This window comes from Wyeomyia smithii, chromosome 3 (assembly GCF_029784165.1).
Source record: "Wyeomyia smithii strain HCP4-BCI-WySm-NY-G18 chromosome 3, ASM2978416v1, whole genome shotgun sequence".
NCBI lineage: Eukaryota > Metazoa > Arthropoda > Insecta > Diptera > Culicidae > Wyeomyia > Wyeomyia smithii.
The window spans coordinates 68,058,364-68,083,384 of record NC_073696.1 but is presented as its reverse complement, the minus strand read 5'-3'; positions in this window follow the sequence as shown (position 1 = coordinate 68,083,384).

The following is a 25,021-nucleotide window of genomic DNA, read 5'->3' as shown; positions in this document are numbered from 1 at the left end:
ATTGAAGAAAAACATATGAAAAAAGCATGATATCTTAAGCCATGTATTCGAAATATAAAGTCATATATCAGGTTTGAGATTGCGGGTCGACCAACCTTCCGAAATTTTCAATTACTAATGGCTTCATGACCATATATCGAATTCAATAAGGGGCTGTTCCTAAACCACGTGGTCATATTTTGATAACTTGTTATACACCCGTACCTCCCCCCCCCCTGCGAGTTGCCTTTATCCTCTAATTTAGAAAGGGTGCACGATGGGATTTTGGTGTCCCAGGAAGCGGTGGGTACTCCTTGTTTGATTCGAAATTAAAACCGGAGGGTACTTGCCAGTGCTGATAAAAGTAATTTTCCCCAGCAAAATTCTTCGAAAATAACAGCCAATCATTTTCAATTTTCACTTCCAATGATCGCAGCACTCTTTCAGATACACTAGATTTTCGTCCTAGTAACGTGCTGCTATACTCAGATGAAATAGATCGCGCGCATTGTTCACGGTTACGGAATAAAATTTGACGACAAATCCAACCAAATGATCTTCACTTCAACGCGAAAAAGAAAAACAAACAGTCCACTCAACCAAACTGAACCTCACCGAAACACTTTTTCACTGACACTGACCGATACCTTGACAATCTTCGTAAACTGATAAACTGATTTTGTTGTCTTGCTTCCATCGCATGAAATATAATGAGGTGTTTTGACAGTTCACTTCCATGCAAAAAGCGGGAAGGGAGAACTCTGACAGGATTGTAAAAAAAAACGTTTATGGATGCTTTTTTTCACTTTCACTCAAGAGTGTCAACAAATATCAACCCTGGTACTTGCTACGATTTTTCTTCACCGCTTCCTTTTTGTGTTAGCCTATTGGTCATTCCGCTAGGTGACCTTTACGAAAAAGAATAGGAGAAGTAATTATTCAGTTCTTCCTTGATCCATATTGTAAGGCGTAAGAACACCCTTCGACGGAATCCTCAGATGTTTTTTGTCGAGGGAGGCTCAGGTTTTCTGCAACAAAGCGTTTTAATCGTTTTTGGCTGGGAATGCTTCATTTTTCCTTGCGCTGTTTGTACCCGCGGTTCAAACAGGTGTACAGGCAAACGAAACCTGTCCAAAAGGACGTAGCTCGGCAGTGCGGATCTGGAGAATGTCACCCGGAAGGAATCCGAAAGGAAGAATTTTTTCTTCTCTTTTTCGCAGGATATCGAATACAATTGCTTGCAATCCAGTATATTTACATTTTGCATCATGGGGTTCTTAAAACTGCCGACACCATAACGTAAAATGTCATCGATAGTTAGGTTCCCCCCGGTAATCACACCGTCGATTTCTACATCCTTGGACTCTCTCGTAAAGAGCTCTTAGCTAGCAATTGCGTTTGCTCGCTTCAAGTTACTCACGACAACTCGCAATTTGTTCGGCCTCACTTTTGTGATTTCGGTTACGTTTCAAAACTGTTTTGCCAGGTCTTTATCAATTTGAATAATATTCAATGGATTATTTTTTGGCCGGAAGAAAATGACGCAGGAACCCTTCGGGATATCTAGGTAAGCTTTTACTCCTACCTCTGAAACTTTTTGTACTGGACAGCCCAACACACGTTGCTATAGAATAGTTGACAATACAATGACTCCATGACATTCCTATTACCAGAAACAATCGTTTTTATCGGGGGCAGTTATTTTTATTATAAATTGATGATAAAAAATAACATTCAACCTTTCAAAATGGGTTGTTTTTTTTTTTCGTTTGAATATTAAAATTGTTTTCGCATAGTTTCAACGTTATCTGGACATACTAACAAAACTAGAAAACATTGTTGATGATGATGATGATGATGGTCCCACCTCAAACCCCTACATCGGTTTGAGCTGGACGATTTATCTATATGAGAAATTTTTTAAAAACATGCAATGTAACCAGTTTGCAAACATATAACGGACTGGTTATAAATTTCAGACATAGTAACCCTTCAAATGAATACCAATAATTAAAAAAAAAAATGACGGATTTCCAATCCAAGGCTCATCCAGAACGTTTCCAACCCGGAAATTATCTGGACTTGATTAGGAATTGAACCTAATGTTTAAGAGCGTGCACAGATCAGAATTGGTTCTAGATAACGATCTAGAACTACGAGAGAGATCCAATGATACTATATTTCTCGATAACGAGCTCTACAGATCACAGGCAAACTCAAGCCTTTTCAGTTTTCGCTCCAAACCCTATTTTAAATTGTGAAAACAGATGAATTGTTAAAAAGAAAGTAAAATTATTTAGAAAATATTACAAGCCAAAAAGCAATTTGTCAACCCGATATGCTTTTTGTTTCCATTTCAGGGTTTCAAACCTGATGTACTCCTATCAAGATTGTCTATGTCAGTCTCCGCGCGCGTGACTCAAACATGTGTAGCCGACTCTTTTTTTTTACTCTACTATTAAATATTATGTAACTATATTCAAACAAAAAATCCATCATAATCAATGAACATAATAACCTAATGTACCAAATAAATTAAAAAAAAAATATTTCAATTTTACAATCTTCTTTATAAATTTACAAAAAATCTATGCTGTCTACAAAACAGACTTTATGTGTGAAATACAAAGCCGTTTAAATTCTGCCATTGTTGCTGCACGTTTTACTTGCCTGGGCATCGAATTGAAAAAGTTTATTCCTTTGTACAACAGAGAGTTCTGTCATCTTCCGAAAAGAAAATTTGGTGTTCTGGCATCTTCCGCGTTTCTAGTGTTGTACCTGTGCAAATCTCTTCCTCTATCAATTCGGTCACACAAATATCGAGGCAGCATATTATTAAAAATTTTATATAGAAACACCATTGTCAAAAAATATACTCTTTGCTTCACAGAAAGCCATCGTAATGCGTCCAGCATAAAACTCGAGGAAGTGTATCTATTACATTTTAATATTAATCGCAGAATTCTATTTTGTAAACGTTGCAATCTCAATATTTGCGTATTGTTTGCCAGGAATAAAATGGATGAGCAGAAATCTATATGTGGTGAAATAATTGACTTGTACAACTGAATTTTACTACTAATAGTCAATTCATTCTTTAACCGGCACAAGACACCGTATTTTCTGGCCAATTTTTTTGATGACATTATCAATGTGAGACTTAAAAGTTAATCTGTCATCAATAATTACTCCAAGATACTTTATTTCATTTACGCGATCAATCGTCTCACCATCCATTTCAATATTTACGTCTAGTCTGGAGTTGGCTGAAGAAATTATCAAGTACTTTGTCTAACTAATGTTTAACTTTAGTTGCTTAAATTTTAACCAATTCGCTAGATAATGTAAATCTTGGTTTAGAAGTGCTACAACATCAAGCGGATGCTTCGCTGCAATGAACAGAACAGTGTCATCAGCGAATGAATTAATATCACAGAACCGTAAAACTCGCTTAATGTCATTCATGTAAATTATGAATAAAATGGGCCCTAGAACACTTCCTTGCGGTACACCAAGTGTATTAGCAATGGAATCCGAATCAAAATCGTTAAAACGAGTCTTCTGAGTTCTAGCACACAAATAGCTTTCAAACCATTGGTATGCTGTCCCTACGATACCAAAGCGCTCCAATGTTTGTAACAATAAGGGCCTAGAAATTGTTTCAAAAGCGCGTTTTAGATCCAAAAACACCGCAAAAATAGTTTCTTTAGCCTCGATTTTTTCTTTCCATTTTGCTAACACCAGATTCAAAGCAGACTCACAAGAGTGACCCTCTCGATAACCCGATTGTTCTGGGATTAGCAAGTTATTACTATTTAAATAATTCATCAGCTGGCCTTTTACAACAAGTTCTAATATTTTCTCTAGTGTGTGCAACATGTTAATGGGACGGAATACGATATACGTTGGATATACGATAACAAAAATTAGAGTGATATTGGTTACACTGCAAAAGTTTTGTTTATCTTGTGATTGCGCATTTTGACCCGTCTCATATAAATGAAGAAATCGTTCAAATAATTAAAATTTTATCGAGTAATTGTACGTTGGCTGCTGAATACTAAGACCTTTGTCCACAGGAAAAGCACTTTACAGGTACCGTGAAATGGGGTGAATTTGATCAGTGGGGTAAAATTGATCACCTGAAATTTCGTGATGAAAAATTTTAATCAATAGATTTTGCTCTTACAACACTAGGCAATGTTAACGTGTCCTTAAACGCCACTTTTGCATGATTCACATACCTGTCAAAGTTAACCCTTGCATGCCCGGTGCAAGTTTTCATATTTTCGAAAAAATCTTCTTACTCAGTCAAAACTCAATCAAATTTAATCAAACAAAATAAAAAAGTATCGAATTTACATAAAGTAATCTTGATTAAGGGCTAATTACGTTAAATTTGGAAAAGTGAGTAAAGTTTAGTAAAAGCTCAAAAAATGTAATTTTCAACAATGATCAACCCATACCATTAAAGAAATACTGATGAATTCGCAGGAAACCACAAAGATTTTAATTTCAGAGCTAGTTTTTGAGCTTTTGCAATAAACCGAATTGAAATCGGTCTAACGACGATCAAATGAGAGCAAATTTAGCAACAAGCGGCGCGTGAACCAGAATAAAAAAAATTTAACCTGAAATATCGTTATTTTCGTTGCCTAACTAGCTGTAAATGATATTTTTCAGTACAGAAATCGTCATTTATCTTGAACATATCGAAAAAAAAGCACATGGCCAAAAGAATGTATGGATTTCAATGGTTATCAATTTCACCCCAATTTACCGCCTAGTACCTTATATAATTACCGATTTTATTTCATGAATTAGACGATAGAAATTTCACCAATAGCCATAGAGGTTTACTGCAGCACATACCAGAACTTGTTTTAAAATTATACTATTTCGGGGAAAATGTATCAATCATCAATGATGATCAATTCACCCCATTCCATGGTACGTAGTATGGCGTAATGGCGAACAGACAAAGTAATTATTTGTTGTTGTTGTTTTCGAATTTCAGTTGTATTACTGATGAAAAACAACTTCAAAGGCATTGCAACAAAACAAGTCTTCAATTGCGTTTGTTGTACACTTATATGACTACTTTTAAATGATTGTTACTTAGGAGGGGTGGGTACAGGAGAAGGTGGAGATGAGCTGATGGGGGAGATTTCAATACCTTCCCCATTTGTTTCCACAGTCAGGAATAATTTCACCTGAATGTTATCCATTTTTGTGTCATGTATAATTCAGGATTGATGTTTGCCGGTACTTTTGCATGAAGGTGAAAAATAGCCATCATGAACGTTAGTGTTACCATGTCAAGAAAACATTTTACTGTCATGCAATGTTCATTCGCTCTTTCTTCGTTTTTCCATTAAAGGGTGCTTCACTTCAAATTTGCACAGACAAAATTCAATCTCAAAACACGAGTTTTCATATGATTCGCCCCAAATCTTTAGGAAGTAGGGAAACTGCTCAATTATTCATCTCATTAAGCCGATATTCACGAAGAATGCACGGATTAAACACCAAATTTTCACGAAATCATTGAACAAATAAACTAAATACGCATACGTGCTCTTATGGAATCGTTTAGCATTGTATAATTAGTAAAATTAGTTAGATTTATCCTGAATTTTGTAAAACAAACCATTTTTCACAACGCTTCCATATCCATCTCAAAATTTGAATCACTGCACAATTATTCATCTCACGACGCCCCCGTATTCATCACACTGTTAATCATTAATAAATCACACTTTCATGAATGAACGTAGCCGCAAACCGTCGTAGTAGGTTACCTAGATATCCGCTGCAGTTGTTTACGTGCAAAATTGGTTACCTAGGTAACCACTACAGTGCTGTAGATTTATGTCAACTATGTCGGAATAATTCAACATTTTCAGTATGATTTTTTCGTATTATAAGAAACTGATTTGGCAACTTTTGATTTTGTTCAACGCAGTGAAAACAGATGAAAATACATACAGTTGAACTTTAGGAATTGTAGAAATTCATCTCATATATTTCTGCTAATTCAAGCTTGTTTTAGGAAATTTGAGGTGAACATTTCAAAGATTAATGTATTCTTAGTGTATGTAGTGAGTGATTTTGTTTAGTGATTAAAATAAAAAGTGGTCCACTAGTGATGGAAAAAACTTTGGTTAGCTGCTGAACGAGTCCCGTTGTAGCCGTATAGAACGATGCGCGGATTTTGTTTTCTGAGGTAGGTGATTGAATTAAATGAGTTTTCAAGTGCAGATGCCCGACTATAATATAAAATATTTTATTTTATGAAGAATCTAGAGTGAACTAAGAAGAATCCATTCCATGAATTAGCAGATTGGTTTATGGTTTGATCGGGCGCAGTTCTAGAGTGTTTAGGGGGTTCAGTTCTTCCTGTACAACATCGACTTCGTTCGATTTGTACCACTCTACCACCTCCTTGGAGTAGTGGCAATATGCCAAATCCGGCCAGAACAGCGTCGAACTAGGGTTTGCAATATTCCCGGAAATCGATTTCCCGGGAAACGGGAATAAAAAATCTCATTTCCCGGGAATTCCCGGGAACCGGGAAGTGAATTTTTTTAGCAAAAATGAGATTTTAAATAAAGTTTATCAGTAAAAGTCAACAAAAAATTGTTTACAATTTCATTCTAAATTCGCATGAAGAACAAGAAACAAATGAGATACGAAACACTTGAATATGAATTGAATAACATCAGAAATTCGTGATCGATTTTTGTAGCATATATTTACAGAAGAGGAGGATTAAAAGTCTTCATTTCGTCAAACAATCGCTTCAGATCCGCTGACGATTTTCCTTTAAGCTCAAAAATGTTGTTTATATGTCTTCCGTAAAACTTTGCTCAAGTCTGCTGAATCTAGAATACTTTCAAATCGCCGATTACAGCTCTTGCTACATTTAATTGAAAACTGGTATCCGATTCTTTCAGTTTGTTCAAGAGAAAACTGAGTGTTAGGCAGGCATTAGACAAGGAAAATATTTGCTATATTTGGTACGGAGTTTTTGGGCAAAATATTTTTTACACTACAGTAAACATTTACGATTTACTTGAGCGGTAGCGAACCTAATCGCTATTTTTTTATTAATAATATTTGCTATGTCATTGCGATTCTTTCGAATAAACTGCGTCTCAAATCTAGTTTTTCTTTTGAAATTTTCCACAACTTTGCTGAAGGAAGGTATATTGAAAATTAGAGGTATATTGAAAATTAGAAAAATTATTTTGTTTATCTAACTGTTAGGTGGATTGATCGAAAAACTAAAAATTCCAAAAGTAAGGCCTTGTTCTATGAAACAATTTTGCTGAAGACATTGAGTACATAAAATCAATTTTTCACAGTGAAATCTAAATGATCACGATTTTTCGAGTTTAGACCACTGTGCACTGTGGGATTTTCAAATAAATCTTTTCACAACTTCAATCAAAGAAATAGTTATCGGTTTCCGTTATACTCTACTAAATTTAGTAGAGTATAACGGAAACCGATAACTATTTCTTTGATTGATCTCACCATTCTGCTAAGACGCTCGTTATAGATTTTCTAGATTTTTTCACAACTTGTTTATGTCTTGAAATATAACCCTTGGAATGTGTAGAAACTATTTCGGAACTTATTCCATGAAATGATGCTTAAAAACATGCTTTACAATAAGTATTTCGTCGTTTTTATATCACCTTTTTGTACTTTACGACCTTCAAAAAGGGCATTACTCAAAAATGTACCGTACGATGATTTTGAAATTTTGACCAGAGATTTTGGACGTCATAACGAATCGAATGGTGTATTCAGATTCTTTGGTGCATTTTATTTTATAATAACGGTCTGTGGGAGCACCGTGAGCTGCATATTAGAGCGTAAGATTCCGAGGAAGAATTTTGGTTATCTAACCACCTTATTTCGTTTTTCGATCCACAAACCGGAAAGTAGCGATAGAATTCTGAATAATCAGTTCAATACGACTTAAAATAAGTCAGTCTTAGAGCATATGATTATTACAAAAGTTCACATCAATGGACAACGTAATCCTTATCCCCTAACAAAAAAAAAGAGCATATGAATGCCTAATAATTAACATGCAAAGATGATTTTTACGTTAAAATACCATACTGACTTTGAGTTTTACTAAATGATTTATTTCAGGTCGCATCAGTTTGACGTATTTAATTTCATTGCACTATTGCATAAGAAACTATAGTGAATCTTACAATTTTTTTCGCGGAACTCGGGAATCCCGGGGTCCCGGGAATCAATATTTCTGTTCCCGGGACAAGCTATTTCCCGGGAAATCGTTCCATGGATTGCAAACCCTACGTCGAACCATCGTGAGCCTTGAGGAAAGAAAGGAACCACTTCTGGAGGCACTCTTCTAGATACGCTTGCATATTCATAGTGACGAACGGAGTGCTCCGCATTCCGCACGTGCAAATGGCTTGCCAAATCAGAAACTTCTTTGCGAGTTTCGAGATCTTCTGCGTCCACCGGTCCTCGGGAACAACAAACTTATCCGTAGCCGTCACGTACAGAATTCCAGGAATCTGCTTGAAGTCTGCTCTGATATACGTCTCATCATCCAACACGCAACAGTGTGGTCTGGTCAAATTTTGATCGTACAGCTTCCGCACTCGGCTTGGGGACTTCTGGACCTTAACCGAACGTAGTCCGGCTCGTGTTTTGGTCCTCTGCACGAAAGACGCACTCACGTGTAACTTTTTCGCCACATCGGACCGAGGCGTTTGGTTTGCATTTGAAGGCAGTAACCGCGCGCTTGTGATCGTTTTCGTTGAGTTGAGTGCTCTTCCATCCGGATGTGAGCTTCCGATCCACAGTCAGATGTTTTTTGAAACGTTTTATTATATCGGACACCGCAAAATTTGCAATTCCTAGATTTTTCCCGGTGTACACTGGGAAAAAATGAACCCAAATTCCCACTAATTAGAAGCCGCTGGACTGGCAACCTGAAATATAGCAATTCTTATGTAAAACTGGTTAACAAATCGATTGGTGATAGTTTCATCCTGTGCGGAGCACGGAAAAATGTCGATATTTTCAAAAATACGCAAAAATAGGGTGAAAAGGGGCAAAATAAACCATTTTCTGGGCCTTGCACAAAAGAAAACCATCACCAATCGATTTATTAACCAGTTTTACATAAGAAATGCTATATTTCAAGTTGTCAGTCTAGCGGCGATTATATAGTAGAATAACCGGTACCCACATTTCCACTAAATATTCGCCGATGAACTTACAACCTGAAATATAGCATTTTTTATATTATATAATGTTAAATAATGTTCATAAACCGATTGGTGATGGTTTCATTTGTGCAGGGTACAGAAAATGATTCATTTTGCCCCTTTCCACTCTATTTTTGCGTATTTTTGGAAATATAGACCTTTTCTCGTGCCCTGCCCAGGATGAAACTGTCACCAATCGATTTATTGACCAATTCTACATAAGAATTGTTATATTTCAGGTTGCCAGCCCGGCAGCTTCTAATTAATGGGAATTTGGGTTCATTTTTTCTCAGTGTGCGATTTCACGGCGCGACATCTGGTTGATTTTTTAAGTACTTGTGCCAAACTTTTTCGCGACACACTGCTCTATCGACGATATTTTGAAAACTTTTGCGCACCTGATGTAATCAACTGACAGCATGTAAACAATACACATCAAACTATTTGTACGCAAAATACCATTTAATTTTACCCAATTCATCAAAAGTTATTTAAAGTGAAACACTTTTTATTCGCAGATGAAAGAAAATCAAGTCATCCATCAGTCCAGGTGATAACGTGATCGGTTGATTTTCATCGTTTTTAATTTCTGATAATTTATTACTCTGAGTTTTATTGTTTGAACTATGTAAAAAATACTTCTCCGAAAAAAATCAGCTAGCTGTTACAACAATTTTTGCTGTTTGATTTTCATTTTCGCTTTACCAAAGAAACGGTGGAGATCATTTGGTTGGATTTTCATGCAAATTTTATTGCGTGACAGTGAACGATGCACGTGAAATATTTCATCAAAGTATGACAGCTCGTTATTTCGTTTATTTTACTTCAATTCATCTGACAAAAGTCTTAATAAATAACAAGAATCAGGGTCAAGTCTACAAAATATTTGCTTGCTTCAACTTATGCACAAACTTGCGGGATGATTCGCCAAACTCAAAAAAATCTTCAACACTCAGGAAGGTTCTGATTGCAGCGGTGACTGGTTCGTAGAATCCAAATGATGTGTTATGAAAGGAGGTTTGAAGCAGGCCAGTAGATCGTAAGGCACGTTGAGAAGCACAGAAGTTTAGCTGGTACAGGAGCGACGGTGAATCGATTTCGTAATAAATATTCTTTATAAAGGAGAAAGTCTAGTATATCTGAAAGGGTGTTTAATTCATTGGAATTGTAAATTGTAAAAGGTTGGTTGTAATGTTTGAAGAATTTCGCTAGTAGAAATGATGACTGATATAAGTATTCAATTCCCTCATTTTTCCACAGTAAACTTGATAATTCAGTCACACATTCAGTCATAATTAATATTCGTGAGTAAAAATCTCTGTTATAAACTTTGAAAAGAGTAATAAATATTCGAATAAATTTGCCGTGGTTTATTAGGAATAATGATACTTTAATTTTTTTGAATGATTAATGATTTGAAATGGTGGCTCCACAATTATTCACGCAGGAGATGAGGAGGGAGCATAAAAATTAACTCAAATATGACCACGTGGTTTAAGAACGACTCCCCGTCTACTTTGCAGGAGATCAAACCAGCTTGCAGCCCACAAGATCTTAATGAAAATCTTCACTTTAATCTGTACCATCGTCATCAATTCCACAAGTGGCCAAGGTAAGTGAAAGAAGAAGCTTTTTGCCCCGAAGCTGCTGTCTCATTACTGTGAGCATCCTGTGATAGCACTCTGCTGGCTGCTAAGACTGAGAGTGGCTATCCTAAGCTAATAAAACCGTTTTCGACACCATCGTTATGTCCTGGTTCTTCTATTATATGTTGTCTCCTTCGCTGTCTGAAAAGTATGGCGTGTGTACTGAAACATAACCCACCACTGCCGCCTGGTTTGGCAAGATCTTATCAATTATTCATGATGTAATAGTCTGGTGTCGAATTTCTCCACCCCCGCTCCGATCTTTTCCCCTTCAGAGCAGATGGGAAACAGAAACGGTGAAACCAAAGGCAGGATTTGTTTCCGTAGAAGCGACCCACAAGCTTTTGTTTCTGGTTTCTATTCGGCCGGGGCACGTTTCGTGGTTTTGGCTGAAAAACGGGGCCACATATGACGGCCGCTCGGCTCGAGCTACTGAAACGTCCGTTGATCTGATGAATATGTAAAAGGTTTCTCCTAGAATCCACTTTCCGAAAGGCTGATGGGTGAATCACATTTTGCTTATCTAATATGTGTGCACTGAGAGGGCAAGTTCGATGTTGGTAAGAACTAGGCAAACGCAGGCGGTTTGATGAAAGCAGCATCTGTATTGGCAGAATGGGTTTAAAATTTATGAAAAAGCCCGAAAGTTCCAACCGGCGCTCAATAAGCAGGGTATAGCAGTGTTCAAAGTTTAATTGATCCTTGGAAAATTAAGATTCCTATGGTTTGGTCAAAAAATTCAATTTTGAATTGTCTCACTGACAATTGAGAGATTTCTTTTTGTTGTGGTCACGCTTTACCCTTCATTTGACACATTTCTTTGTTCTTGCTGTAAGCTTCTGAAATACAATCATGCTTCTTCTGTAAAGTTAGTGTTCATCCTAAATTTCTGATGTAGGCCCTGCATATTTATAAAAAAGCAATTTCATGACATGCACTTTTTTAATTCCATAGTGTTTTAATGTGAGTTCCCAAAATATGATTAAAATATTCAATTGTTTGTTACATTTTTACTATTACCATTATTACTATATTTTTTGCTGGTCCACATGGTCAATTGATTTTATAATTTACCTCATTTTCACATACCAACAGTGATAAGTATGAGCTTCTGATAAAATGCTATTTCTTGGGTGACATTGAAACTTTTAAATGCTCGCACGTTATTGAAAATTGAATATTCATTACATTATTGAACAAAATTAAAGAAAACCCCCTTCCATCGGCACGAGGATTTCCCATTTGATTGATGAGAATTAGATTATCTGAATTTCCTAATAGCCGAGTATGGCTACTCGACCGTTATTCCGTGTGGTCTCCGCAGCTGGCGAAATGGCCAAGGATGAGAACAGAGCGGTGATCAATGGATTGTCATAATTGGCGATTACACTTAATAGACTGTCCTCCTTTCTATAATGCGCCTGACTGAGTACCAGTTTTTGAAAGCCGTCGTCGTTTACCCACCTACGAACAATCACAGCCTCGCAGCTCGGCTTGGCTGACAGATTATCTCCGCTTGGCACGGACGATTCATGATTGGCTGATGGAACACCTGCCGAAGCCGTGCCGCCGCTACCCCGTCATCGTCGTCGTCGTCGTCGTCAGCCAGGGTGGCAATTATCACCCGGGACTTAAAGCATTATACACGCCTATCAGCACACGGCTGAGCACCACCGGAGCACGCCAATAGGGCCAGAAGCAGCAGCTATTTATTGTATTATTGTATGCGCTCCGCACCCTCTGCCCTCACGGGTCTCGGACAGGCTCGCTCGACGTTGGCATTCCTGGCAGCCATCTCATATATTATGGGACGCTAATCTGCTATTAAATAAAATTTAATCCGCACAAATTGCATTTCGACGAGCGGTGGCGCTTCTCTGCAAATCTTTTTTTTTTCTCTCTCTCCCTCTATTCATTCAGCCGGTCGAATAGCAGACCGTCCGCGTGTTTAGTATTCGCAACCAGTTTCATCCAGGCTATCCATTTCGCAAGTGATGAGTGACTCCAACGGTAATAACGGAATGATTATAATGATGGGATGACGGTATGCAAATGCATTATTTGTTTGTTTTACGTATGGTTCTATTAACTAGGCATGAGATTAAAACGTTAAGCGTGTTGAAGGTCTAAGAGTTAAAGCTTGATAAGTGGTTATTCTTCGGTTAAGTCGTCGTTGTGGTTATGCACTGGTTGAGGCCTCATCGGCAATCGCACTCGATGTGGGTGAGTTACAGTACCATAGGTACGGTTTCGTAGATTCTCAATAACTTTAATAAATGTTGTGCGCATAAAAATAATTATCTGTGATTACGAAAATTAGATGCATGCAACCCTAAGTGATTTTTAAAATTACGGTTCTCCTGAATTATTATTTTTTAATAAAATCAAATTTAAAATATCCTAATTCTCAAGATTTACCATTTTCTGCTTTAAATTTTGGAAAAACCACTAGCATAATTTTTATTTTTACGAAAAGTGTTTACTAGCATAGTTTGTTCAAACATAAAAAATAAAACGGAAACTTGAAATAAAAAAAGTCATAAAAAAATAATGGGGTATAAATACTAGCTACGGCTATAATATGTGTAAAAGATATCCACTGTGTTATCTCTACAAAATATAAAACTGGCTGTTATAATCGAGCTGTTCTAGAAATTAGTTGTTGTAATGAACAATGTGTAACAATGTATATATTTTCTCAAATCCAAAAATTCCCCGGATCTCCTATTTTGGCCACAACATTTCTATATTCGTCGCTAGGAAGTAAAAACATTTTCACATTGTCGGTTTTCTGACGTAGACATGTGTTTTTCTGTAGCCTACAACAAAGGGATGAAAATTGAAAATCTATTACCGGAGAGGGGACGACATTTATCTCTTTTAAATGCTTATAAGTCGGGTTGTTTTCTACCAATCTCCTTCATTCTTGCAGCAATCGATTGGAAAATTATGTACGCATTCGTTCAAATGCAGAAAATTGTTATTTGATCATGCGAACTATGTACTATTGAAAATTGTCAAACCTTGTTGAAACAAAAATTACGTCGTCTGATTGGCTTTTTCTAAAGAGATCGACAGACTTGTAATGTTAGTTAACCAAAGCGTATCGGATTGCGGCAGTAGCAGCATCGGGTTGCACCAGTATCAGCTGGTTTTCCGAATTTGCTTTCGGCTTCAAAAAATCACTAGCCGGTTCCTCAAGTATCTCAGCAGCAGCGCGGTAGCAGCAAACGTTTTGATTCGCTGGTTGACGGCTTCGACTTTCTTCCCCACGAAAAAGCTTTGCCTTATTTTGGCTACAGCACAAGCAAGCATTCTGTGCAGGATCATAGCAATCAAAATCTGCCGCGGCCGTTTAATTTCCTAAGTGTGAAAACAGCTTTTACAGTGTGTTATCGGAGTGCCTTATTCCCACACTGTCGGGGCAGCATAAATGTTGCGATTAGCATACACTTATTGACGTAGAATACGTCTTGTGGCAACATATACAGGGGTCCAACTTCAATACAGGGATCCATTTTCGAAAACCGAGAACATCGAGAGCGTCACGAAAATTGTCCAATTTAAACGTTTTAAACTCAGTCAGTTTCCAACCGATTTCCGTTATTTTTGCAACAATCGATTGAAAAATTATCTAAGCACCCGTCCAAACGCAAAAATTCTAATCTGATTTTTCGAACTATTGTGCTATTGAAAATTGTTGAACCTTGTCGAAACGTAAATGTCGACCTATGATTAGTCGCTTGCTGCCTTTCCCTAAAAAGGACGACATAATGGAGTACGTAGTTAGGCGGGAATGCACTTGTTGGGCTATGTAAGAGACTGTTACTCCTCAAGCAAGCTCAGCTTACTAGCAGCGGGCAGCAGCGGCGGACAGTAGTAGCGGTAGCAGTGGGCAAAGGCGGCGTGGAGCAGCAGCGGGCAACAGCGGCGGCGGTAGTGGTTAGCTACAGTTGCTACCTTTTTCAGTTCGGCTCCCCTTCGATCTGAGTTGGTCCCCACCAGCGGTAATCCAATTCAGATATTGTTGGGTGAATACAGCCAGAAACTGTATGAGACTCGCACCGCCAGGTAGTTTGAGAAGCCATCATTATCCAGCGTGTATGTATATATAGAGTGTGTGTGCACATATATAACGTGTGTGAATATCTATAGCGTGTGTCGCTAGCTATACAGCGTGCATGTCTATAGCGTGTGTGACTTGCGTGTGCATGTCTATAGCGTGTCTGTGCATATCTATAGCGTGTCTGTGCATGTCTATAGCGTGTGTAGCTTGCTATATAGCTTGCGTGGCTTGCTATATAGTGCGCGTGGCTTGCGTGTGCATGTCTATAGCGTGTGTGTCTTGCTATATAGCGTGCTTGGCTTGCGCGTAATGTCTATAGCGTGTCTGTGCATGTCTGTGCATGTTTCTAGCGTGCGTGGCTTGCGTGCGCATGTCTAAAGAGTGTGTGGCTTGCTATATAGCGTGCGTGGCTTGCTATATAGCGTGCGTGACTTGCTATATAGCGTGCGTGGCTTGCGGTGCATGTCTATAGCGTGTCTGTGCATGTCTAAAGCGTGTGTGTCTTGCTAAAAGCGTGCGTGACTTGCTATATACCGTGTGTGGCTAGCTATATAGCGTGTGTGCATTTCTATAGCGTGTTTGGCTAGCTATATAGCGTGTATGTGCATATCTACAGCGTGCGTGGCTAGCAATATAGCAATTAAAATTATCATATATAGTTGCAAATAAGTTACTTTATGTTGATTTTAAATATTACAGTAAATCATTCAGAACTAAATAAAAAATTTGTCATTTTGAAGAAACAATACTCAGTTGTCAATAAATGGCATTGACAAAAATTATTGATCTCTTTTGGCTTCAGCTAAGCCTCAAAGTTTACTGAGTGTAATTCAACATTTATTCGAAGAATGTTTGAGCCAGGGAGCCTGAATCACATAATTTTTCGCTTCAAGTCCTACTATTTGCAGCAATAAGGCAAACTGCAGAAAATTGTTCGTATTAAACCTAGTTAACCGGGAATGCACTATTGGCCCTCTTATATAACCTCTTCGTAGCCACTGCCTAAATTAAGCTATCTCAGTGCAATTTGCTACAGAAGACAGCCTCTAAACAATTCAATTTCATTCTTGTTTTGGATACAGCAGCGAGTGAAACTGCATAGCTGCACATAGCTTCTGCTGTTGTTCATTGTCATTACCGGTGCCGTCTGTAGAGTTAAACGTCATCTGGAGCAGAAAGACCATTAAATTGAATAACCCCATTGAGTGTATTCCCAAACCTATTGCAAGAAACACATAAGACAGGCTGTCGTATTCTACGTTAACTCTGCGGTCGTGTCTTATAAACAACCTCTTCAACCTTTTTTAAACAGCAGACTGCCCTTCTCAAGGCAACCAAACAATTAATTGAAGAATAAAATTTTTTTCGGAAAGTCTCGAGCGCTAGACTTTGGAAGCAAAAGCTTTCCTATTCTGTTCAACCAGTGATATTATATTGGTATTATAGCGGTCTTCAATTTTAAACCAATTATTTGATTTTGTCCAACGTTTCGACACGGGTTGGTGTCTTCATCAGGGAAAAATTCTTTTTTTTATTTTCACTGATGAAGACACCAGCCGGTGTCGAAACGTCGGACAATATCAAATAATTGGTTCGAAAATTAAAGACCGCTGATTACCAGTTTACAGTGATATCATAGTTTTATGTGTGAACAAAAAGCCGATAGCACTCCAACAGCACGTGAGAAGTATGGGGATTGATGACATCGTGATGATTTGGGATATTGCTTTGAATTTAATTTTTCTCTACCATGTGAAAGTTTCCGATCACAGTCATATATTTCGTACTCCAGCATGACACAAATCATGCAAAATATTGTATTATTATTATACAGTAGACTTCCAGCGCACAGAGGAGTACCCAAAACAAAAAGCTGGCAAAAAAACCATAATTAGAAAAAGTTTTTTTTAGCTTTTTGGTGCCGCTATATTTTTTTCTGCAGCTTAAATAAATGCTTTACGAAATGCCATCACTCGATAAACTTTAAACGGCATATACATATGCTGAGAGTGCTGTAAACATTGACAAATTTCCAAACTTTTTCCTGGGAATTGAATCATTTATACCAACAACTTGTGCCAGGCGTCAAAAAAATGAAAATTGATCAATATTTTGCAGCAAATGAGATCTTTATGTTCAATTCTAGTAAACCGGTTGATAGAAATTCCGAAATTAAAAATTATAACTACTTTTAAATACTTTTCAAAATTAGCGATTTTTATGTATTTTTGAGCGTTTTAAATATTGGAAAAGTTATCAAATTCCGCGGAATCCGATCATATAACCTTCGGGGGGATGGAATTCCATATCATCACGAACACATCCTTGTAAATATCTTATCCGGTAACGTCCGGATTGATATTTATGACACGTTTGAAAAATGTTGTTTTTAACAAATTTTTACGTTAAATGGTTTCGTACATTAGAAATGGAAAAAAATAAAATACCTGATGGGTCCCTGCTTCATGCTCCAAACAGAGTTTCAGGTCAACAATGAGTGAATGATATTAAGTTTATTTTCGCTTCTCACTTAAGTATTACCCAAAATATTGCCAAATAGCAGCGAATATAATTTTGGACAGGTTTTCACTCGAGTTACTCCTCTGTGCAGCGTTTATTCAATGAAAAGTTCCTTGATTTGAGAAGCAATAGTGAATTCTATAACTCATTGATGAAACACTCTAAACAATGCAATCAACAATGCATTTGTTAATAGTGTGCGTAGTTCTATGTCGGTTATGCGGTCATGTTTTGGATACACCTCCTACTTTTTTGTAGTAGATATTTTTATTTATTCTCGCTTATTTTCCGTCGGTCTAGTTCCGCCACTGTTGTTGTGCCAATCACCGACGCCCGGGAGGCGACTCCACTCAGGACCCTAACTTACGGACCCGTTGATTATCGGACCGGCGTCAACGGCTTTACTTCCTCATGCGATGGAAGGCGTGATCCCAGAGATTTTTAATCTTAGAAAATCTCCCGGTGTCGGCTAGGATTGAATCTAGACCCGTTAGGTTGGTTGTGAGTGGATCACACCACCCCACAACCATCGACACCTATGTCAGCGGTGGGATCCGAACCCGGGTCATCAGTGTGGTTGGCGGAGACGTTACCAACCACGCCAGGCTCCATGCCATGTCGAAATATGTTACGGTTAGGCTAAAAGCATCATACTATTTTATTTGAGCTTGAGTTTGAGCTTGAACGACCGCACATTTCGTAGTTGCTCCTCCGTGATCGATCTGAGCTAGTGAAATTGCACAAGAAACCACGTAAACGGTTACTTGGGATTAGTTTGCTATCTTCAGTGTACAACAATCCAGTAGCTATCGCTTTGCATAGATCGATAATGTAAGGACGGGCTGTTGTAAGGAAGGATGTTGTAAGGAAGGAAGTGTTATAGCCCTTGTTGTCGGAGACCGAGTTTACCTCTGCATCTCCACGACTGTGACGGAAAGGAAAGGTTGTATCACCGCGGCAAGTGACGTAATCGAACAATGTATGTAACTTTAATGTCAATCACCGCGATTATTACCGAGGGCGCGCGTCAACCATCCACCACCCTATAAATCAAAATGTTTGAAAATTTTTTCATGTCCAATACCGAATATTCTCGAGAAAGCAAACCCACTCCGGAAAACGCGATTCTTTGATAAGTCTATATTGTGTTGTTATTAAATCAATTACGATATTTATCAACCGAACTCGATTTGCGACACGCTTTAATTAAAGCAACGAGCAGGTAATCTTCATCCGAACGGTCATACCAAGACTGAGCTTATCCTTGCAATGTAATTTTATTAGGTTTGCTCTGGAAAGTAAAAACACTACATAACCACCACCCCAGTGGAATCGATTTTTTTTTAAACTAAATGTCTATTTTCGGGTTCTGATAACCGTGTGGCTTATTTTGTCGAGTTTTAATTGAGTTTCGGTGGGTTTTCCTTACTATTCAAACAAATTTGTTGACGTTTCGTCCTACTTGTCCTTTGTTTCGACCATCTTCAGGCTTATATTTTTAATTATTAAATACACATAAAAACGAAAATACAATAAATATAATTAGTGTCACAAAATAAATATGTTCTTTCATTTTAAAATTTCAGCACTTACAAACAAATTTTTCTATAGTGATCCCTTCGGTGGGTTTTCCTACGAGAGGAACGAGCAGTCAATCTCCAATGGGATGCGATTAGTTTCTCAAGCACTTACAACAATATGCTCTACAAACTAAGGGAGATTTACAACCCACCACAACAACAGGGGACGATCCAACCTAATGCTCAAACTTAAAATTAGAATAGGAAAAACCCACCGAAGGGATCACAATAGAAAAATTTGTTTGTAAGTGCTGAAATTTTAAAATGAAAGAACATATTTATTTTGTGACACTAATTATATTTATTGTATTTTCGTTTTTATGTGTATTTATTAATTCAAAATATAAGTCTGAAGATGGTCGAAACAAAGGACAAGTAGACCGAAACGTCAACAAATTCGTTTGAATAGTAAGGAAAACCCACCGAAACTCAATCAAAACTCGACAAAAAAAACTAAATGTCTTAATTTTTCTTTTAGGCAGGTATGAAGGTGGAAAACTGAATAAACTGAAAAATAAGATATTGGAAACTTCGTAAAATATAGCTCAACAGGTGTAACGGAAACGCATCTGACCGGAGATTAGAAGTTGTGGGTTTGGGTCCCACCTGCTGAACTATATTTTTCGAAGTTTCTAATATTTTTTTTTTTTTCAGTTATGTAGTAATATCCACCAAATGCTAAAAAAAAGGCTTTAAGCAACTCTTGGAGAATTGAAAAACAATTATTGATACTTTTTTTACAAAATGGCGGCTGTACAGCGATTGCCATGAACCGCTTTTTCTAAAAGTTCTTCCGCGGCGAGCAGTAGAAGTCGTGCCCAACTCCACCTATAACCAAAATAATTTTTTTTCATTATCTACATAAGTATCGCTAGTGAAGTACACATAATTATATTTTTGAAACTTTTCTTCACAAAATGGCAACGGTTTGAAAAAAAAAAATATTGCTTTTCGACAAAAAAAATCAACTTTAATTGTTTATAACTTTTGTTTTTGTTAATCACTCGCTTAAATCGTGTGTACTTCACTAGATAATCTAATGAAGAAGCTACAGTTAAAATTTCAAGTCAATTGGATGTAAACTTTTCCAGTTCTACTGCTCGCCGATTTTGAAAACATGGTTTTGAGAAAAACGCGTTCAAAGTTTCAAAATGCTACAAATCTTTACAATCGCAATAATAAAGCCTTCAATATTTTTTTACCTTCAGTCAGCTATCCCTGCGCCGTAAAGCTGTTCTTCCGGGGCTTTATTTTCCTCTTCTTCCTTTTTTATCTGATGTAAGGCTGCGCCTACTCTCTTTCGGGATATCAGATTTGCGGTGCTCAGCGATATTGACGCTGTTGGCGTCCGACCCCACGCAAAACTCAAACTTGTCACTCATATTTAAGTACTTTTAAATATAACACACAGTTAAAAAGTATAGAAAAACTCAAACAAAGAACGTACACAACGAGAACGGCTGATCGACTAAACAAAGGGTGATTGTGAGTAAACACGTGCTGTAGAGACGCTGTAACGGACGAAACTTGAGGCAGTGACCTCTATACTTCAAATTTGAAACACGATATCGATCATTGGTAACTGTTCTGTAAGTTGTTCTGTGAAAATTGATTTGAACAAATTTCGATCCGTACTTGGGGGATGTAGATTTTGACTATAGGATATTTTAAGCATGATTTAGGCCAATAAAAAAAATTACCTGAAAAAAAAATTTTTTTGGTGGATATTACCCCTTAATTCACTTTTCCACCTTCATCCCTAAATTTGCATTATAGTCATTACAAAATAAAACTAAATGTCTCAGAAATTCGTGAAACGTCGAGATCGGGTGTTGTCTTAAAAAAGTTCTAACGTAGAACTACGTCTCTCAGGAAGTTCGGCTACATAGGGATGTAAAATGAAAAGCTCAAAACGGGAAAAGGATGAAATATGCCCAATTTCAAATTCCAATAAGTCGATTGGTTTTCAATGGTTTGCTTTCGTTCTTGCAACAATCGATTGGAAAATTATCTATGCATCTACCCAAATGCAGAAAATTGTATTTTGATTATTCGAGCTATTGTACTCTTGAAGCCGTGTAGAAATGCTGATTTCGACCGCTAATTTGGTCGTTTAATACATGTTTTCCTTAGCAGCGGAAGGTGCAGCGGTACTTTCTTTATTAAAAAGTTGCTTTTGTGCTGTAGCGGCAGCACTAGTAGTAGGTACTTCGGAAGGCACTTTCCCGAATTAATTTTGACAAAACAAACGTTAATAGATGCTTGCAATTAATAATTTGTGGGCCGTCTAATTCTCAGTGTGAAAACAGCTTCTCACTACGTTTTCAGAAGAACGTCTCATTTCTACTGTCAGGGATAGCACAGAGATAGCTTCGTATCCGATAACTGTTCTTTTTAGAACAACTAAACAAATGAATTGACGATTTAATATTTCTTCGGTTTACGCTAGAATTAAAATTTCAATCTGCATGTATACTGATTGTTGAAACTTGTTTTCACCGTTTGTTCTGTAATACCGTAGTTTTAAGATCAAATTAAAACTCGGTAGCACTCCTCTTCCGCACAAAATGTTAAAATCATTCAATACAAGTAATGTAGCAAACAACGTTATGTATTTCTACGTCAATCTTGCGACCGTAGCTTTGCACACAACCCTTCGATTTTTTCGGAGAAATCGGCTTTCTGGGATTGTTTTACAGTGGCGAAAACTTTCTGAAGTTGATTTTTTGGAAAAAAAAATTGCATTTTCCAGACATTTGGATTCAAATAAATTTCGATGTTGAAATTTTCTTGCTTTTAAAACTTTGATAACTTTTAGGCACGACTTCCTGAAGTCTGCTTGCAAAAGCTAAATTAATCTTTTACACCTTTGCCAGGGACTTGAAATGCATTCCCGATGTACGGGAAAAATAACGAGCACCCTAATCTAATCTGTTCCTAGATAAATTCTATTTATACCTAATCTGATGAAAACCAGCAGATAGACAATTCTCTTTCCAGATTCATTTTCGCTGCTCTTTTCTAGGTTTTTAATTCGGTCGACGTTGTTTTACTTCCATGGGAAACATGGTAACTAGTATCAGAATTTTATTCAGGCAAAACAATGTTGGGAATATATAAACGCAAGGGTGTAGCAAATGTCGGTCTGTGGAAATGGAATTTCATGACTATACCTGGTACTGCGAAATAGACTTCTGCATTATTCAGCTGGAAAGTTGCTAGGGACTTTTTTAAAGAAGAGGAAACTCCTGAGACCTAACCTAAACAAAATTCGAAAAGACGATTTCTATTGACACTCTTCTGTTTATTTCATGCGATAAACAACAATTCGAATGCTGTTCTCGAATTGACCTTGACTGAAAAACGCAACGGTTTATTTGAACAGCACCCGTGTTGCACGGTAAGCGATATCACTGATGGTTGTGGGAAAACAACAGCAAAGCGAAGACTTGGTGTTACATTTTTTTTCTGTTTTTCTGTTTCTCATGAAAATACGCTTTTTTGTGATTTATTGTAAACTACGATTAATATAACACAATAATTTCTTTGACAGCAAAAAGATTGAATGTATAATTCAGAAGTTAAGGTTGTATTAACATTCATTAATGGGGACGGAAATAACTTTGCTTCATAACTTAGTTCAAGCATTTTTAAACGTTAAATCGAATTAGTTAACATAACTTTTCTGTAATCAAGTTTGATAATTCTTAACTTGATGTAACAATAATTATAATTTATAACATAAACCCTCCCTACGACGTGGTCATATTTAATACACGATGCTTATTGTGCTACACAAGAGAAAAATTTGAATTTGTATATCGAGCAAATAACAAATTGCTGGAAAATTACTTTCTCGACACAACACATCTGATCAATAGGGGCCAAAATTTCGAACGCTGCTAATACGAACCAACCGCTCTTCCCCATGTGTACGGTTATGTGCTGCGCTATCGAGCAAGAATCGGAAGCATCCAAATCCGGAAGCAAACAGAGCAACACCAGTAGATTGACATCACCCGAACAGCTGCTCCCGGCCCGGCACGCGCTTCTGTCTGCAGGTCGGTAAAAGGATATCCTACATTGAGAAAGATTCGACAGCAAGGATACGAACGTGACTAAACTTCAATTTCAGGATTTTGAATACCTCCATATTAATGCATTGCGCCTGAGCTATTTTCCATTTTGACACCTTGTTCAGTGGAACCCTCTGCTATCTGATCCGGCGGGCTCTGCAAGGGCGTGGAAAACTTTTCACATCTTCATCTGCCGGTGATATTTTGTATTCCTCTATGACGTGAACTGGCTCGACTGAAACTGCGTTGCGACGACTCCCCTTAAGGACCGCTTGGTTCGGGTGGCGTAATAACGTGATGATTTCAACAAATTTTATACATCATTATCGCAGCCGTCCCATCTGATCCTGGCGACCAACGGAATTCATTCCGCTCGCAGCGTAGATTGGCATTTTAATAATATTATGCACACACCAAGTCTTTCTCTCTGTTGCGTTTCCCTCCCACTCTGTCGTACTCGTTTTGCGTGTCTAGCTCTCGAACTGAGGCTCAGGAAAAAATCCTGATTTATTGATATGATATTTGATGAAGATGTTATTATTTATAAGTAGATTTACAGCAGCAGGCTGAACCTCTGATCGTCTAGCCTGCATTAGCGTTGGCACACAGGATATGAATTTTATGCAAAAAGTGATTTGTGGTGAAAGCAATTACGACGGGGACAAAATGATGGTTGCAAGCAGCAGCAACCATAATTGAAAACGGCAGATTATCCTTCCGGGGTGCTGTCTGCTCGGCAGCGATACAGATGTGAGTAATATGCACAGGCGGTGCAGGAATGTGGCACGCGTGGAGGAAAGAAAACTGTCATACTTCATTGGAAACCACTGGAGCGCGATGCATAACAAACAGTGTTATATAAGCAGGAAGTAGGAGTAAAATTGAAGAACGGTCACTTCCAGTCGGGTGTTGGCTCAGGAATTACGCCCACTTAACCGGGCGTAACGGTGTTGATTTAGTGTTTTGGAAAAAATAAACAGCTTCAATGACTAAATGGCAATTTTTTTGCCTCCAGATACAATGTTGAAACCAGTCAGGAACCAACACCATAAATACAACTTTATTGGGCGGCAGGAAAAAATCGCTTTCGCAAGACGACTCTCTGGAGATCGATAACCGCAGCTTTGCACAATAGACTGGCAACAGTGTGCCGTTCTGTCTCTGCGAACGGAAAATTACAATACAATCGACACTTCCCGACGTCCGGGAGCAGCAAAGCGGGAAATTCTTCACTGCTGGAAAAAAAACTTTTATACTGGTATCCGTACTGTAGCGTGCAGTAGCGCAGTGACGACGGCCGGAGGCTGTCGTTACGATGGCATTTCCATACATCATTTTTTATCAATCACGGCAGGGTTTTCGGTCGGTGTTCCACCAGTGTAACACGCGGAAGGGGGTTGAGGTTAACATTCATAAATCAGTGGTAGACGCTGCGAAATGGATGGTTTGAAAAGGCTTTTCAGAGTTCTGTCTATTCCGTTAATGCTTTTTTTCTGTTGGATTCTATCGTTAGACCAAATGAAACAAGAATACGCGCAATGAAAAATAACTCACAGAAGATGAAAAAAAAATCCATAAAAATTAATTATGAAATTTTTTGTGCAGTTTTGGTTTTATCCCATTAGTCTCGAGCTCGACACTCGGATGTCACCGAACTCTATTTTGACACAATGCATATGCACCGAGAACTAGTTTTTCTCGATTCATGACTCAAGATGGTGCTTTCTGTATCACACAAACATTGGTAGATGTAGACACAATTGACTGTTAAATCCAGCTGCATGATCGTTCTTTAACTCAGAAGTTTTATGAAAATACACAACTACAAGTTCATCGACAAATTTATCATCGAGGGCATCACGTTCACTTTCAAATGCTTGAGACTATGTCA